This window comes from Kogia breviceps, chromosome 14 (assembly GCF_026419965.1).
Source record: "Kogia breviceps isolate mKogBre1 chromosome 14, mKogBre1 haplotype 1, whole genome shotgun sequence".
NCBI lineage: Eukaryota > Metazoa > Chordata > Mammalia > Artiodactyla > Physeteridae > Kogia > Kogia breviceps.
In genome coordinates, this window is record NC_081323.1 from 841,067 (window position 1) to 855,895 (window position 14,829).

General features: G+C 63.7%; 1 long non-coding RNA gene across 4 annotated transcripts in view; it reads left to right on the forward strand.

Annotated features, from left to right (window-relative positions):
• Positions 1-14,829, forward strand: part of LOC136792467 (uncharacterized) — a 56,283-nt gene that overhangs the window by 1,263 nt on the left and 40,191 nt on the right. The window lies entirely within an intron of this gene.

Consider the following 14,829-nt stretch of genomic DNA (forward strand, 5'->3'; position numbering starts at 1 on the left):
CCTCCAGCCCCCAGAGGAAGGAAGGGGACTTGCCGCGGCCCACTGGGTGGTTGTCTGGAGGATGGAGGTAGCCGCCCCCATCGAAGAGCGCGCCTCTCACTGTGTCCTGACTGAGGTGGGTGTTCCCATCCTGGCCTGCGGCCTCACTCGGACTCGGCCCTCTCCTTGGAGTCCTTCTGAAGGCTGAGACCGAGGAGGCCCACCAGGGCCAAGGACCAGTGGCTTCCCTAAGCCAGACCACCTCAGGCCTCCCCCGCGGGCCTTTGCTCCCGTGTGGGCCGGGCCACCAGGCCTGTCCCCTCTCCTTCCCTCCGGGCCCACCCAGCCCCTGCGCCATCTGCCCTCAGAGCAGGCCCCGCTGACCCCCCCCCCCTTGCGAATACGGTCCTGTTCCTCCCTCTGGACCCACTCCAGCACTGCGGGAGCCCTGGGGAAGCGAAGCCGACTGGGAAGGGGGTGGCACTCGGAGAGGCTCTGCCCTCAACCCCCGTGGGTCCTCAACCCACCAGGACCGCCCTCTCTAGGATGCTTTCCAGCTGCAGTTCCTTGCCCTTTGCGGGTGTCAGGAGCGGCCCTTCTCCCTTGCACGGGGTGCGAAAAACCCCTGCTCGTCTACAGGGAAGCTGAACCTCACCTCCCCCAGCCCAGCGCCCAGTAAGATCCCAAGCCTGCCGGGTTCACAGCCACAGCGGGGCCCAGGCCTGATGCTAGCTGGTGGGGTGGAGGGCGGGGCAGGCGGTCCAGCTGGCAGTTTGCCCGCAGCCTCTCATGCGACTGGGGCGGGTCCCCACAGAGGCGGGGGCCGCTGTCCATGGTGTTGAAACCGAACCCTGAACCCCAGTCTCTCTTCTCCTGCCTCGCCTCTGGACTTTTCTGGTCCCGCTCCTGTCCTCACCCTCGAAGGGTCGCGGCCCATGCCTGTCCCCCACCCTTGGCTTCATGGACAGGTCCAGGACGGCTCTGGCTTCCAGCTCTCTGGAGCTTGTCTGCATTCATTGGGGAAGGGCTCCTCAGGTTTACAGACCCCAAATCTTTCTTCGGATCCCCTTTCGTACCGGCCGGGCCCCACCCAGGGCCAGGGGAGGACCCCGCCCCTGCAGGCCTGCTCCCCTCCCTGCTGAGCAGATCTCTCCCCAGGTGGGTCAGGTGGGGGTTGCCCCCTCCTCACCTTGGATGAGACCGGCTTTTTGCGCACCCCCAGGACAGCCTTCGGCGTTTGCTCTTGAGATCCTGAGTCCCCACAGGGCCCGAGGCTCGCCCCTCCCTCCATTCCCAGCGAGCTCCGGCCCTCGGGAGGAAGGACCTCCCTGGGCCTGGGGGTGGGTGCTGGGTGGGAAAAAGAGACCACCTGCAGCCTCTGCCCTACCCGCCCTTCTGTGCCAGCCCGGTGGGGACCTTCTTGGGGGCCCTGAATCCTTTGAAGATTCCATAAAAGTCAACTTCCTGCTGCCAGGCCCCCACTTGGGTGTGTGCTCCCTTCGGCTCCTCGGGCCCCGGCCCAGCCTCACCAAACCCCAGCCCAGTTGCACCCGAACCTTCTCTCCGCCGCTGCCCACGCCGCCGCTGCCACCCAGCACACTGAGAGTTTGTGTCTGTGGATTCATTTATTTGCCAGCTCCACGGATGGGGGCAGGGGCTCCCCGGCTCCGAGCGGAGGGCGCAGGGAGGTGGCGCGGCCGTTGGCTCAGGGCTCCGGGTTCTGGGCGGCCGCCTCCGCACACACGCACAAAGGCCCCGCGAGCCTGGGCCGCGGGCAACTTAGAGATGGGTCAGGTGGCTTCGCGGGGCGGGGGTGGGACGGAGGGAGGGAGGGTTGCGGCCGAGACCCCCTTGCTCCTCCTCTCCCCTCCCCTCCGCCACCGTGAAAGCCTGTGAGTAGCGTGGGATTAAGCAAATCCACAGAAGCCGGAGCTGAGCCCCCGCCCTTTCCGCTCCTGCCTCCTCGTCACATCGCGCTGCCCGCCCTCCTGGGTGCGAGACCCGTCACTCCTCTAGAAAGAGGAGGGGCCACGGCACATCTGGCAACCGCTGGCTCTTGGCCTCTTGACCCTTGACCCTGTCCTCTCTCCAAGGTGGGGGAGGAATGGAGGACGGGGTCTTGGGACCTGAAGGGAGTGGGGAGAGGCCGGAGGCCAGTGGCAGGGGCCTTCAGGGCAGATGTAGCCTGGGAGCGGCGGAGCCGGGAGCTTCAGCCCAAGGGACGGGGAGCCGTTTGCTGGCACGGGCACAGGGCTCCAAGGCAAGCCCTGCGCTGGGTCCCCTGTCCCCTCAAAAAGGTCCACAGCTTCCAAGCTCCAGCTTGGCTGGTCCAGGGACGTCAGAGGCCCCCAGGCGCAGACCTGCTCCTGCAGCGAGGCCCAGGTCCCCCACCCCACATCCCCCGAGGAAAGCGCCCGGGTCCTGCCCATTCCCTCCATTCCTCCCACAGCTCAGACACTGACAGAGCAGGTGCCTGATACCAGGGGAGGAGGGGCTCCACCCAACCCAGCTGGGACCCTTCTGGGCCTCTTCCGCTCCCACGTGCTCCGAGGACACCGACCTATGGCTTCTCCCTGGATGACTGGGGGGAGGGAGGCTGGGTCTCTGTTCCTGTCTCTTGGCTTAGATTTGGAGGGCGCCTGACGGGAGGAGTTCCTCCCCTCACCCTTTGAAGTGGGGGGGGGTTGGGACACCCGCCATGCCTGAGTGCGGAGGGCGGGGGCAGGGCGAGGGGGAGAGCGAGGCCACCACAAAGGCTGTGATTGTGAGCCGGCCGGGCGCACGGTGGGCGGGGCGCTCGGGGGCCGGCATGGAGATGAGGCTGCAGCCCCTCTCCCAAGTTCCCATCGCCTTCTCCCTCCTCCCTGGCCCCAGCTAGCCCAGCCCCGCAAGGAAGGACTGGTGGGCGGGGACCCAACAGGCCCAGAGGTGCAGCTCTCCTGCGGGTCCTCGGGCCGGGACGCTGCCAGGTGTTCACCAGGGGGCAAGGGAAATGGCGCGCCTGGGCAGTCAGGGAGCGCAGAGGCCCAGACAGGGCCTGGTGTGAGGGGCTCCCGGATGCCGGGCCAGTGGCGGGCACAGGCCTTTTGTTCCCCACGCTCCCCAGGCCCACATCCCGGCAGTGGAGCAGCCCCCGTTGCCCCCAGGCCCAGCCCGGGTCCCAGAGGGCATGTTGTGGGGAGGGGACCCAGCCTGGCCCCCCACTTGCCCTGCCTAGGGGTCCAGTGCCGGCAAATTACCCCTGGGAAGGAGAGGGCGAGGACTTGCCCCCACCGCTGCCCTCCAGAAAGCACAGAGGAGGCTGGGCCAGGGGCAGGCCTAGGGGCCGGTCTCCCTGGAGTTCCTCCAGGGCCTGCAGAGTCCCCCTTAACAGCCCTGAGCCCCTCCTGCTCAGCTGCAGGGGCCCAGCCCACCCAGGCATGCAGGACCCCTTGGGCTAGGATGTCCACTTAGAGGAACTTTCCTTCTGGAACCTGGGCTTTGCAGAGCTGGGGGCAGGGACCCCTTTGGCCCTGGTGTCTCCCTCCGTGGGACCCCTGCCACAGCTGGCTGTCTCCTCAGCCAGGCAGGGTGAAGGTGCGGTGAGGTCCGCCTGGCCCAGGGCCAAGGCTCTTTATCCCAAGTCTGCACTGATGGGGCTCTGCTGCACCCCTGCCTCTTCCGCTTACAGCTGGTGGGAGGAGCAGCCCTGCCCCCACCAAGGCCTCCTCCCCCGTCACAGAGGCGAGGGTGGCAGCCCTGCCCCAGACCCCCGTGTGCCCCCTTCTCCCTCGGCTCCGAGAGAGGCCCCGGCAAGGGGTCCACCCCGGCAGCACGGGAGCCAGAGCCGGCCCAGACTGGGATTCCAGAAGACTGCAATGGCTTGACTCGGATGGGAGCCGCAGGACCCTCCTCGGCTGGCCGCAGGGCCAGAACCGGGCCTCTGGCAGCCTCGGCCACGGGAGGGGCCAGAGTGGCCTCCTGGTGGGCGCTCCTGCCTTGGGCCCAGGTCTCTGCCCTCACCTGGGTCTCTCTAGTCGCTGTACTTCGGCCTCCGGGTGGATTCTTCCCCTTTGGTCCACAGTCTGTGTGTCTCCCCGACTCCCCCCATTTCTCCTCCCTCCTGCCCCCCCGCCGCCTCTGTTCCCTCCACCTCTGAGTGCCTCTGGCTCCCTTTCCCTTCCTACCCCCGCCCCCCATCTCCTCCTCCTGAGTGATTCCAGCAGGAACGGGGGTCCTCGGAGGGGCGCTTAGGGACAGGAGCTCTTTCCTCCGTCCTCTTCAGGGCTGCCTGTGCCTGTGAGAGGGAGTGTCCCCTGCTGGGAGGAACAGGTGGAACCTCCTGCCAGGCCTCCGGAGGGGAGGGGGAGGAGGGGAGGGAGGAGAGGACAAGCCATGGTCCCGAGACCCTCCTCTCCGACCAGTGCATACCGTGGGTGGGGGCGGGGGTGGGTGGGACACGAGAGCCCAGGGTTCACAGGGGTGGTGAAGGTCGGGGGAGGGGGTGTGCTGCAGGGGCTGGAGGCAGGGGACAGACCCTGAGCCTGGGCCGTGTTCCCCGGGGAGGAGGGCAGAGCATGCTGCGGGGAACAGGGGGCCAGGTGGACAGGGCTGCCCGGACAGGGAGGCCAGGGGCCCACACTAAGGGGCCTGGGCTTGACTTGGTAGGGGTGTCCTGGCATCCGGGGCAGGGGGCGGAGGGGCCGCTGGTGCTGGTCACCCATTATCGCGTCACTCAGAGCCTTCAGCCGGCCACGGGCAGGCGTGGAGTCCAGGAGGCTCTTTGGCTTTGTGTGCATTTCAGGGTGAATATCTATTTGAGGCAAGTGATAGTGATTTTCCACTAATAGTGGAGTTCTAAAGCTCTTTCTAAAACACAGCTACTTAAATAAGAAGGGTGGGTGGGGTGATAACGAGGCCAGGAAGAGCAGCAGGTGGGTCTCGGTGGCCCAGTGGTGCAGGGACATTGAGGCTTGTGGACTGGTGGCCGCAGGGCCCTCCACACCAGGTTTTCCTGGTTTCTGCATGAGAGGCTCACACCAGGTATTGGGTTTCGCTTCCTAACTTATGGTTGTTTCCACTCAGATCTTGCTTGGAGAGAGGGAGGTCTGGTGGTGACCAGGGGTGGAGTGGCGCAGGCTTGGACCACTTTGTGCAGCTCTGTTTTTCATTGTTTTTCCAAGCTTTCTCCCTATACCTTCCTTTGGAATTTCTTAGACAGTAATTCTCACTAAGGTGTGAATGACTGCTAAGATTTGATGTTTCTCCTCCAGCCTGCACCCATCCCCTTCTCTGGGCTCTGTGTTCTGGGAGGCTGCCTGGGTGCTGCATTGGTGGGCTTTGTGCCTATGGCTTCCAGTTGGCTTTTGACTCAGACTCCTGTGCTTTGTCTTAAAGAGAGAAGAGGCCCCGGTGGCCCTTATCCTGCCCCTGGACGCTGCCTCCTCCAGGGGCCAACCTGGATGACCATTTTCACTTGCCCCGTGGAGCTGCCCCACCCCCGCCCCAAGGCCAGCCCCGGAGGTTTTACCCCACTGGCTGTGCAAAGGAGGAATTATTCGGAAGATCCCTGCATGCCTGAAAATAGGTCAGAGGTGGAGAGGAGAGGGCAGGGAGGGGAGCTGTGCTCTGTCCTCCACGCGGATGGAGGGGTAGGCCTGGGGCCTGCGTGGCTGCCCATCCGGATGAAGCCCTCTTGGTCCCCAACCCCCCAGCTCTCACCACGCTCCCTCGCCGTCCTCCCAGATCCTGAGCCCATGGCTCTGACAGAGTGGGCTGTACCCCAGGCCTCCTCCCCGCACTGCACCCAGACCCCCGTCTCTGGGGGACGCCGCTCTCAGGGAGAATTGGCCCTCCCTGGTACATGCCTCAGCTGGCTGGGTTTCTGCCCTCGGAGATGGCCCTGGCCCGTCCTGCTGACAGGGCCTGGCTAATGTTAATGAAAACAATCCAAACCACTGCCAGCATGGAGAGAATGAGGGCGCACTGAACTTGCTTTTTCAAAAATATTTTCTTGTAAATCGTTCTTTTTTTTTTTTTTACGTTTATGTTTGGCCGCTTTGGGTCTTTGTTGCTGTGCACGGGCTTTTCTCTAGTGGTGGTGAGCAGGGGCTACTCTTCGTTGTGGTGCGGTGGCTTCTATTGTTGCGGAACACGGGCTCTAGGCACGTGGGCTCAGTAGTTGTGGCATGCAGGCTCAGTAGTTGTGGCTTGCGGGCTCTAGGGCACAGGCCCAGTAGTTGTGGCGCACGGGCCTAGTTGCTCCATGCATGTGGGATCTTCCCGGACCAGGGCTTGAACCCGTGTCCCCTGCATCGGCAGGCGGATTCTTAACCACTGAGCCACCAGGGAAGCCCTTGTAAATCGTTCTTGAAAGTGGAATCCTCCCTGGGCGTAATGGGCGAGAGACCGTGCTGGTAGGTGAGGACGCCGGGCCTGCCCCCTGTTTCAGGTGACCTGGGCAGACCCTGCTGCCAGGGGCTCCCAGACCCACCCTGCCCTCCCTGAGCCCTCTTCCTCCTCCCCAGCCTCGCGTTGGCTTCTCCTGGTACCTGTTCGCCTTCCGGGCCCTTCCTGCAGGGGCCTGTCCCTGCCCCCAGCCCGGCCGCCTGAGTGCTCCTTACCCCGCCCCACTGGAATTTGGCCCCTTGGGGGAGACATAGCCTCCATGAGTGGGTCAGGACCCGGCTGAGTTCTTCTGGGGACAGTCTCGGTCATCTCTGCTGGCGTCACGCACAGGCAGGCCCCGGCCTCGGCCTCGTGGCGGGAGAGTGGGTTCCGAAATCGACAGGCCTCAGTGAGACCCCCTGGGGCCTCCTCTTCAAGGGCTCCTGAGCCAATCTGAGGCTCACTGTTCTCAGCTGAGAAATGCGGACGGTGACGGCCCTGCCCCCGGGGCCGTGTGAGAGAGTTTAGGGGTGATGAGGATGCGGCAGGTGTTTCATTCGTAAAGTAACGTGTTAATGACAACACACCTTTTCTTTTTTTTGGGCTGCGTTGGGTCTTTGTTGCTGCGCGCAGCCTTTCTCTTTCTCTGGTTGCTGCGAGTGGGGGCTACTTTTCGTTGCAGCGTGAAGGCTTCTCATTGTGGTGGCTTCTCTTGTTGCAGAGCGCGAGCTCTAAGCATGCGGGCTTCAGTAATTGTGGTGCACGGGCTCAGTAGTTGTGGCTAACAGGCTCTAGAGCGCAGGCTCAGTAGTTGTGGCGCCCGGGCTTAGTTGCTCCGCGGCATGTGGGATCTTCTTGGACCAGGGCTCGAACCCGTGTCCCCTGCATCGGCAGGCGGCTTCTTAACCACTGCGCCACCAGGGAAGTCCCAACACACACTTCTGAAGGAAGACGATCCTGGGAAGCTGGGCTCAGAACCCCGTTTCCTCCCGTTTTGAAGGCCCCACCTCATCTAAGAGCACCTGGTTTTCACTAGGACTGGGCGAGGAGCGTGGAGAAACGAGGCAACCAAAAATGGGCCTGTGGGAGGCCCCAGAATGTGGACTGTCAGAGGCCTGGCAGCTTCAGGACAGGAGCATCTGGGGGCGAGGGGGTCGCTGCCCTCGGACCCCCAGACGTGGCCTCCAGGGTGAGGGGGCGTGGCTTTTTTCCCCGGGTCAGGCCCTCCCCAGGGATGCTGGCTTAACCTGGCTCCTCCGTCAGAGATCCCGATGGACCCCCAGGGGCAGGAGGGGAAGCGGGGACCCCCAGAAGGTGCGCCCAGCTCTGGTGGGCAGGGGCTCCTCACAGGGCAGGGAGCTGTCCGAGGTGCTGCCCAGGTCGCCAGGGAGCTTTCACCCACCCGACAGCGCCAGGCCTCTTGTGAAGGGCACCCTCCAGTCATCGGCCCACCCTCCCGTGGGAGGAGCAGAGCACAGTCCCAGCCAGCCGTGAGGTGTGGGGACACACGCCAGGGCCCCCAGACCCCAGCCCTGGGCTTGTGAGGGGCACCCTTCTGGCTTGTCCAGAACGCTGGCCTCACACCCCGCACTCTGGGTAGCGGGAGCTCAGGGGGTCGTTGGCGAGGGGCAGGTTTCCAAACACTTGGTAGGTCCCCCGGGACTGTAACTCTCTCCCACCGCCATCCAACAGTGATGGCGTCTGCGGGCTTCGGCGTGTGGCTCTGGCCCGCTGCCTGCCCTGTGCTTCAGGGAGGCCCCCGCCCTGCTCTGGGCTGCTGGGCCCAGGTCTCCTGCCGCCTCCCCCGCCCCGCCCCGGCCTGGGGCTTCTGCCCCGCCCCATCTCTGAGTCTGTCCACCCTCCTGCAGTGCGACCCCCCGGCAGGCCCGGCCCTGCCACCCTGTGCTGGCCCCTGGGCCCAGCTGGAGGCCCAGCAGCCAAGGAACGGAGAAGCGGTCAGCCTCCCGGCTGCAGCAGGACAGCGGACGGCGAGGGGCCAGCAGAGTGGCCAGCGCAGGCAGGGCTCGGGAGGGGGCTCGAGTCAGGCCAAGGCAGGGCTCAGGCAGAGCATTTGTGGATGGAGGCCATGTCTGTTTTCTCTTCTCTGTACCAGCCACAGTAAGGACCACACTGGAAGGGCCTGTGAGCTTCTCTTGCTGAGAAAACTGAAGCTCAGAGGCTGCAGTGACCCCTCAGGGCCTGTGGCTGGTCTGGGGAGGTCAGGACTCAGGCCCACAGTGAGCCTGAGGTCCTCTCCCTGGTGCGGACAGTCCGGAGAGCCCACAGAGACCTCTTCCTCCATCTTGGTGGCTCCTCTGGATGCCGCCTTTGCCCTTGAGCTGCCCTTTAGCCAGTGTGGGTGGGTTCCTGCCCCGCCCCGTGCTGGGCACCCACCCCTGCTCTGGTCCAGGTTGGGGCCTGGGCAGGACGGGAAGGAGCGTGCAGGCTGGTGGGCCACCTCCGTGCTCAGAGCCCACGGGGCAGTGGGCAGGACTCAGGCCTCCACACATCTGGTGAGCTCGGGGGGCAGCTTGCCCAGACGCTGGGAGCGGGAGGGCCCTGGCTTTCCCAGTGACCCCAGAGGGCACAAATGAATGCATGGGGTGGGCTCCTGAAGGATGGACCCGGACCAGAGGGAAAGGGAGACGGGAGGGAACCAGGCACTCAGACCCACCCTCCTCTGCGGGCTGCTCAAGGGGCGGCTTCTCTTGGCAAACTTTCTGGAGGAGTCCTTGCCCTGTGGGCGTGCAGCCGGGATGGCTGGCGGCACACCCTGAGGGGATGGCCCCCAGTCACACACACCCCTGCCCCGCCCTACAGAGTTCCTTTGTAGTAACCCTTGCCTCAGGCTCGGCTTTCTAGGGACCTGGGCTGAGACAGAAGCTGGGGCTCTGGGAAGTGGCTGGGGTGACATTGGAGAGGCTGGCTAAGGCGGGGGTCACTGCTCTGTCACTGCCCCAGTCAGGGATTGTGGAGTAAGAGAGGGAGTGGGCAGTTGGACGTGTCCTTTGGGAAGCCCACTGTGCTGTGCTTGGCTCCTGGGTGGGAATTTGAATCCTGTGGGGGGACCAGGTGGCCGACTGCAGGACCGCTGGGATGCCCTGGGTCAGGGCCAGGTCTGGCAAGAGCGCAGGGGCCTAACCACGTGGACCTCTCCCCTCTGGGTGGGCGGCCAACGGTGCGTCAGGGAAAAATCCAGCTGCCAAGCGGTTCATTGGCTTCGCGTCCATCAGCACGATGAATATTCACGAGGCGCGCTGTCCTCGTCAGGCCCGCAGTCTACGCTCCGCCTCGTGCGCCTGTGCACGCGTGCGTGTGTGCGGTGCTTGCCACGCACGCCTCTTCCGCCTGCTGACAGGTGCCCGCCCGCACTCGGCCCCGATTGGCCCGGCGGCGCTCTCCGAGATGCCATGGCAACCCCTGGCTGGTTGCCTGGCAAGTCACCCCTTCTTCCCTTTCTTCCATCAGGCCCGCGCTGGTGATCCCTCAGGTAAGGGTGGAAGTGTCTTTGTGCTGGGCGTGTGCACACAGGTGTGCAAATCTCTGTGAGCGTGTGCGCCAGCAGGGACCTGGAAGCAGCTGTCACCCACCCCGCGGCAGACCCCAGACCCGGGCTAGGCCGGCACACGTAACTCCCCTGGCTCACCTGCCTGGGCCCAGGCTGGGAGTGCCCCTTGCTCGGGGGGATGGTGGTGGGGGCACGGACTGCAGCCCCGCTGGGACGTCCTTGGATGCCCGCTGCATCACCCACCAACCAGGGTCCAGAAACCCAACGGACCCGAGGGACCAGGGCTTGTCTTCAGCCCCTGGGTTCTGGTCAGTGAAGCAGATTTGATGTCAATGGCAAGGCTTGTCCAGCACGATGAAGCTGGGCTTCTGCCACATTGTGGACTGCCTGGCGGGCCCGTGGCGCTGGGGTGGACCTGTGGTGTGAGGGGTCCGGGGTCACTGCCGGGCTGCGGGGAGCTGAGGCTGCGCCAGTGCCTGCCCAGTCCCCTCCACGGGAAGAAGGTGGTGGGAAGGGCCTCTCTGGTTGGTGTCAGTGTTTATTTTTGCTTAAAAAAGACTTAAGGAGGGACTTCCCCGGTGGTCCAGTGGGTAAGACTCCGTGCTCCCAACGCTGGGGACTGGGGTTCGATCCCTGGTCGGGGAGCCGGATTCCGCACGCACGCTGCAGCAGGGAGCCCGCGTGCTGCAACTAAGACCAGGAGCAGCCAACATAAATAAATACATTTTACAAAGACTTAAGGAGAATTTCAAACCAGAGAAGTTGGCAGTGGCACCTAGGTACGTTTCAGAGTCCAGATCTGAGAGCAAGAGGGGTCCTGGGCTCGTCCCCAAAGCTGGCTGCGGTGGTGCCCGCCCGCAGCACCGTCTCCCCACCCCGGACGCTGTGTCCCTGGGCGGGCGGGTCTCGGCGGGGAGGACCAGTGTGGGGGCCTGGCAGGGGTCATCTGGGACCCGGGGTCCTGTTTGCCCTGCCCCGGACAAGCTGGGAGAGCACGGCTGGAGCGGGCAGCCCAGGGGGCCTCGACAGGCCCACTGGCCGCAGGGGATGGGGGTGGGAGGCCGGTTCTAATTTCCAAAAAGACGTGGGTGAAGGTCACCACTTTCCTTGTGGGCGGAGGTGGATGAGAAATCACAGCAAACATTCTGGAGATTTGTGAAGTCTCCTTTCTTTCAGGACATCAAAGAATTTAACTCTTTGCTCTCAGTGTCCCATCAGGGTCAAGAAACCAAAGGCATGGGACCCAAAGCCAATCTCTAACATCTACTCAGCGTCACCAAGCAGAAGAGTAGAGAAAACCCCCTATGTGTGCACAGAGCAGACATTCCTGGCACCCGTCTCCTCGTGAGTAGCGTGTGCGAGTGCATGTGCGTGAACTCAGAGGCCGTGGCCCCAGCTGACACAGACACCCTGTGAGCTGTGGAGGCAGAATCGTTCGCGCCTGTGCTGAACCCCCTCTGGCTTCCACACGGCAAAGAGCATCTCTGTGAAAAGCTACACAGTGACTTGATCTCCGCCCATCTGAGGAGGGGAAGCCCAACCTGGCCCCTGGGGCCTGGGTGGCCGGTAGCAGTTGTTCCGGACGCGGGACGTGGGCGGGAGATGCACAGGGTACGGACGGAGGAGAGAGGGGAGCGATGGAGCCCGCTTCCTCTGTGCTGGCTGAGAACTAAGTGGAAGTGGGATTAACCTGGGGATCCTCTTGGGGCGGGGGAGGCCCCACATCAGCTCCCGCTGGGCGCCCGGCCTGGGAATCCTCCCTCCGCCCCGCCCCGTGTGTCCTGAGACCCCCGTGCTGGCGGCAGGGGCTGCGCTCTTGTCCAGACCGTGGCCGAGGTCAGCAGGTGGGGGGCGTTTGAGCAGGTCCTGGGGTGACGGGCTGCGGGGTTTTCCATCAGCTGGGGACGGTGTCAGCCCAGGTTCCTGGTATTGAGGGGCTTGCCCTGGGGAGGAAGGAGGGCTGGACAGAGGGGGGGTGGGCTCCACTGAAAAGCCTTTGGAGGGCAGCCCCCAGAACCTTCTCAAGAGCCTCAGGGGTTGAGGCTGGATCCCCGGGAGCGGGCTGGGTGAGCTGTGGGAGCAGCCTAGGGACCCGCAGTCGCGGGAGGGCGCGGCTGGATTCGGCAGCAGCTGTGAGTGCGGGTGGGCGGGTGTCCCGGAGAGCCCAGGAGACTCGGCGAGGCCGGGGCAGGGTGTCCAGAGAGGGCGGTGTGAGCAAAGGCGGGGAGGAGGGGCCCCGGATTGCTCGAGGCATCAAGAGGACCCCATCGTGCCAGGGGTGCCGGGGGCTGGTGTGAAATGCACGTCTCCCGGGGGGGGCCCAGGGTCTGACCCCGGGTGCTGGTTCCCTGGCCCGAGGGCCACCCCCAGGACACCGGAGTGGACGGTCTGCACGGAGACCTCTTCTCCTGGAAGTGGGGGACGGAGATTGGTGTGCTCCACCGGGGAGACCCTCTGGGGTGTTTGGAGATTACGGAGAGAACGAGGGGCCTGGGAGGGTCAGGAGTACGGAGGGAGGCCAGCAGCTGGCCCGACAGGCTGTGTAGAGCCAGCCGTGGCACCCGGCCTGTCTGGTTCTCCAAAGGCCTCCAGGGAGGAAGCGGTGACCGTCACCCAGGACCCGCGTGGCTTGTTGTGGAGCCTGGGAGGGAACCCCTGCCTGGCGGTCAGGTGTCCCCACGCGGCCGGTGTGTTCAGGGTGTGGCTGGCGGTCACTTCACACACTCTTCCTGCTGTGCCCGGCCAGGCCTCACCGTGTGACGCCGGGACACTGAGGGACGGACGAGGCAGAGAAGACCCAGAAGCGTCGCCATGGAAACGAGGGGTGTTGGGAAGAAGCTGCCGTGCAGAGGAGCCGTGTGGGCGGGGCTCCCGAACGGTGGGCACCGGCCAGTGCCGGGGCCTGTCCTCCTGGAGGCATTGGGGTGGTGGAAGCTGCGTCCTGGGCTGGGGGAGCTGGAGCTGCCGATGGACCCACAGGTGGGCACGTCTGTCCACCACCACAAGGGCCTGTGCTGGGGGCCCGGCAGCCAGGACGGGATCCTGATCTGGACCCCAACAGCCGCTCGCCACGTGTCTCCCAAAGCCTCCTCTGGCTTTAGGTTCCTGACCTCTCCGGTGTTGGGGCAGATCGGCTTTGGGGGATGGGCGGGGCTGGCTTTTCCAGGCTCTGTAGCTGCCACTGTCTTCTCCCCTGGCAGGTATGGGAGGGTCTGTGTGCAAGGCTGAGGGGGCCCGCTTTGGGGGCAGCCGTCCCGAGTGCCTGTGGCGATGGGTCCCGAGTGCACCTGGGAGGGATGTGTGACACCAGGACACCAGGCCTCCTCCCTCCTCCTGCTCCTCCAGGGAGAGACCCCTCCCCTTCCTGCTGCCCCGCTCAGAGTGGGGGCATTTCCACAGCTGCGGCCAAACCTCTGACCCGAGAGCATCTGCAAACTCCCGGCCCCTCCGGCCTCCCACGGCTGCGCCCTGCACCCTCTGGCATCTGGCCGGGTGGCTGGGCCCCAGGCCTGCCCACCGGCCCCAGGGACCAGTCCAGCAGCACCTCTGCCCTGCACTGCTCTCGCCCACTTTCAGGAGGGGCGGTGTCCCTACAGAGGCTAAAGCCTTGGTAAGCCGACCCTCCTAGGTACCTGGAACGTCCTTGGCGAGGGCAGAAGTCCGCAGGGCAGGGACCAGGCTGGGTGCCCGCTCACACCCAGCCCCCTAACCACAGAGCCCACAGCCAGGGGGCCTCCAGGCCTGGGGGAGGTTCATCCAGCGGCCAGTCTGTGGCTCCGGCCGTCCAGTTTCTAACCAGAGGTCGGAGCCCAGCTCCCAGGGAGCATTTCTGAAGCACACAGGCCAGGTAGCTGCACCCCAGGGCTGAGCGAACCCACCTGGGGCACACGGGGCCCTGCAGCTGGTGAGCGCCTGGAAGGGCAGGGGAGGGCCTGCAGGGCCCCTCATTCTGGCCTCTGGGACACAAGGTGATCTGGGCCCAGGAACAAAGCCCAGCAGGAGGCAACGTGGCCGAGTGGTTGGGCCTGGCCAGCGGCATGGTGACTGCAGAGCTGGCTACATACATGGCCCTCGACCCACGGCCCAGCCCAGGTCCTCCAGGGCTGACTCAAGCCCAACCCCCTGGGGAGGAAGAGGGATGGCGCTTTACTAGCAGGCTTTTTGTCTTTTAACCCTTTCTTTCCTCCCTCCCTCCCTCCCTCCCTCCCTTCCTTGGTGTGTGTTTCTTTTGGTTTTTTTGTTGGGGGGGCTGTGCCACGGGCCTTGCTAGAACTTACTTCCCCGACCAGGGATTGAACCCAGGCCCCCTGCAGTGGAAGCACAGAGTCCTAACCACTGGACTGCCAGGAAATTCCGACTTTCTTGCTTTGTTTATAACAGCTTTACTGAGATGCAATTCATGTACCCTACAATTCACTCACTTAAGGTGTACAATTAAACCATTTTTAGTATATTCACAGAGTGGCGCAGCCATAACCACAGTCCATTTTGTAACACTTTTATCACCCCCCAAATAAACCCTGCACCCCAGCTATCACTCTCCATCCCCCATTCCCTCAGCCACTGGCAACCACTCATCTACTTTCTGTCTCTCAGGATTTGCTTATTCTGGACATTTCATTTCATTTCAAGATCATACAACAGGTGGAATCCTGTCTGGTTTCTTTCATTTCTCATGATGCTTTCAGGCCTCGTCCCTGTTGTAACGTGTGTCATTCCTTTTCATGGCAGAATAATATTCCTTTGTATAGATAGACCACACTTTATTTATTCATAAGGTAATAGACACTTGGGTTGTTTCCACTTTGGGCCATTGTGGATAAAGCTGCTATAAACATTGATGGACAGGTTTTTGTGTGGATGTATGTTTTCCTTTCTCTTGGATATACACTTAGGGATGGACTTGCTGGGTTATAGGGTAATTCTATGTTTAGCTTTTTGAGGAACTGCCAGACCATTTTTCCAAGTGGCTGCAT